The following is a 3,866-nucleotide window of genomic DNA, read 5'->3' on the forward strand; positions in this document are numbered from 1 at the left end:
TTTCGGCAATGGTTACAATGGATTTTTAGGCTATACACTTGATCTTATTACAGAGAAGAATGTTCTAAGATTGGAGAATTAGATATTAATAAAGCAAAAGGATGAGTCATTGTAGAAATTGTAGGATCATGAACAAAATATCCATTCATTGGGGAAACTTATCAAATCATACTAGTGAAATCAAAATATTTTAGATATTTAAAATCAACAAAGATCTTTGAAGAACATTGAGAATCTCAAAAGAGGAGAAGGTGGCTACACTAAAAGAATCCAAGTAGCAAGCTACCTTTTTCTCCTTGAGAAATGTTGAATATGACTTTGTTTGTAATTTAATATAATTCATAATATTAATCCTGTTCATGTCTCTTATTCGATCAACACAAGTTAGAGAAATGTTTCAAAGGCATCTGAGATTTATTATCACCTTATGCTCTCAGTATTCCCAAATGTTATTCTTGAGAGAAAAAAACTCTAAAAAGCAAAGAGACACTACTTGGATTCTTTCATTAAGCATTATTCTTTGGATATGAGCTAGTAGGAAGACTTTAGGTAGTATTAATATTAGTTAGGGTGCACGTACACAAATTTTTTAGCTAATGTAATCAAATATGAAGCATGTATACAAATTTTTACTTTCAAGATTATTTGTGTTAAAGATTATTAGACAAAGAGTTAATGATAAAGCGATGAAAGTTTTGGGCGAGCCTTCCCATATCAAGGCTAGCTTCAAGGGCAAGAGAACATATGTTCTTTTTAATGAATTTAGCAATATTTTTATTGACTTGTCTATTTGCAATGTTTAATGATTATATTCTATGATTTGTCTCTAGAAGAGGGATAATGAGCAGCTAGGTTTGTGATTAAGCTCAATGAAAGTGAGATTTTGAAGTGTATAGAGCTAGAAAGGGTCTCTATTACCTTGATGAATAGAGCAGTTTCATCAAGTCCATGTAGTGATTCAATGTCATTTAATGTTTAATTTATATCTTGTGGTTAGGAGCCTTTGAGGTAGATATAGAGAATTTTGATATACTATATTGGGTCTTCCATCAGACTTCAATACTTGATGTGATTATGAGCCAACGAGTAGGAGAAGAGCTATTTGTTAAAAGGGATATCGAAACTACAAGACGGAATGGCATAAAGCTAGGATTTAAAGACACTCAAATGCATGTATAATGTGTCAAAGGAGCCAACTCCAAATGTTCCTATTTATACTATATGTCAAATCTAAGAAATTATAATAGAGCTTCCTTTAGGTATATCAAAGCTCCACACTTTAAGCATGTTTTAGATATTCATTTGGCCAATTCTCACATCTGTGCACTTCATGTACTTTGCAAAATGATTAAAAAGCTTGTTTATCTTTACATTTGGTTTGCTCGGAAGCTGAAGCCATGCTGTAACTAAGATTGAGAAAGTTTTATCTTCAGTTAATTTGCATGGAAGTAATGTTGTCATTAAACCAAATCCTCATAAGGGCCCTCATACTTATACTTAGTAGGTGGTGGCTACCCATCATTGTCACTTTATTCTTTATTTTTTCTATGACAACAAAATAAGGGGAGGTAGGTCACACATTGTGATTATTGGAGTTCCCACATATGGTCTTGCTCTCTTTTCTTGCTCCAATCTCCATAGCTCTTACTTGCTTCTTCCACTTCTCATTCTTGCATAATCACAATGCATTATATAAATTTTTATTGAAAGGTGATGAGAGTATATGCTTATTGCTCTTGGGTGCTTACAGATTATTCTAGGTGATGTATTGATGCTTATGGTTCATGTTACATGCTTGGATATGCTTCCAAATTACCTTTGAGCTAATATTGGAGCTTTGAATCTTGTTATTGGTTGTCATTCACTATTATGTCTGGTTATTTGATGCTCTAGTAAGAGCTTTGCAAGATACTTTCGGATGTATGCTACTTGGATCTTGGATGTATGGATGCCTTCCACATGATGTTTTGAGCTTTGTTTGCTTATTTAGCATTTGACTTTCATTCTAGTGGGAGCCACTTCTTGACTTTTGGATATTACATTGAGCTTTTGGTTATGCAATTAAGCTCGAGGATCTTAGAGTGAGGCCATGGAACTTGGCGATATGTACATGTTATTGTTATGCTTTATGTATGTAGTTGATGCTTTGTGGGATAATGTAACACTACTTTTGGCCGGCACCTATCTTTGTTACAATGTTGTTAGTGATGGATATATCTTGGCTAGTTATGTAATGAGCTTCTGTTACATTGCTCAATTAGTTGTGCCTCTAGTTGGGTCTCTTTTGTTACTTGTGATCCCTACTCTATGCATGATGGTTATGCCTATGGGATGTACATTAGTCTGACATGCTGATTCTTTGACAGTTCTTAGTGCCAGTTGCATATTCATTCACTGCTAGTTGGAGCTATTCCCTGGAAATTGTAGTTTGTTTTGTGTCAGTGATTGCCTCTCTTTTGCATTGATCTCTTATTAATGTTCATCTTTAGCATGCTGTAATTGTAGTTTATTTCACTATTTATGCGAGTAGTCACCTTCATTTGACAATTATTTGTATTGAATTTATGGATAGTTTATTACTTGGTCAGTACCCCTTGTTTTTAAATTGATTTGGCAGTGGTCTTAGGGCTATTTGCAGTAATTGGAGTAGCCTATTTTGACAATTTGTGCACTTGTTTGCCTTCATTATGGTTGGTGGCTTGACTGATAGTGCTATCTTTAACATTGACAAGTTGGATGGCACCAAAGTACAGCTACTAGAAGACCCAAATATAGCAAGTTTTAGTGCAAAAAATGTGGGTTAGGCTCTTGAAACAAAAGGGTGTCAAGCTCGAACTTATTGATGTAGATGATTGGGCTTTATTAGATGAGCTGTGTAAGTCCACCATCATATTATCCCTCTCTAAAAGTAGGTGTTTTATAATGTTGTCTCTGTTGGGTAATCAGCATGGGAATTATGGAAAAAGATTCTCAATGTCTATGATAAATGGAGCCCCGCTTCTCAAATGTATTAGTTGAAGCAACTCATGGGCCTTTGCATGAAGGAGGGAACTTAAATGAGTTTCATTCCATTATCAACCATTTGTCTTTCGTAAGGGATTAAATTCAAGGGCACTCTTCTTCCCTTATTTCTCTTAGTTACACTACTTAATTCATGGGATACATTTTGTGCTACTATGTATGCCAACATACCTACGGATGGGTTATAGTTGTAGGATGTAGAGGGAGTGTAGAGGGTGCACTCTTGAGACTGAAGAGGATAACAAGAAGAATATTGATGCTTCTCACACCTCTCATGCTTTGATAGTTAGAAGCAATAATGGTAGGTATGGTACTGATTACCATGGCAGAGACTCTCAATCATCTCAGTCTCAGCCATGTGGACAGTCTTATAGTAAGTCTCATGGGCTGCAAGTCCTCATTGACTTGTCATCATTGTGGAAAAGTAGGCATATTTGGCCGTAGTGCTGTAAAATGCAAGAGAACAATGCAAAGAAAAGGGTAAGGGCAAAGCTCGAGACAAAAATGATGATTGTAGCATTGTCCCTAGCAAGTCTAGTGTTCAGATTGAAGAGATTAATGTTTTGCAAAGTTTGTTAGGATATACCCATTTTCATGTGACCCCTCATAGAGAGTAGTTTTACTCCTATCATAGTTTGACTAGATCTGTCTATTTGGGTAATGACCTAGCATTGGATATAGTTGGTATTGGTGATGTCTAGCTATAGTTTGGTTTAGGTTGCATGTTTACTCTTCATAATGTATGTCATGTATCATATCTCACAAAGAGCCTTATCTCTGTTGGCACTTTGGATGATGCAGGTTATCTAGTTTCTTTTGGTGATTCCTCATGGAATATTACTGGT

This window comes from Lygodium microphyllum, chromosome 6 (genome assembly GCF_053477565.2).
Source record: "Lygodium microphyllum isolate KBCC chromosome 6, Lygodium_microphyllum_v1.1.10, whole genome shotgun sequence".
In the NCBI taxonomy this organism is placed as follows: domain Eukaryota; kingdom Viridiplantae; phylum Streptophyta; class Polypodiopsida; order Schizaeales; family Lygodiaceae; genus Lygodium; species Lygodium microphyllum.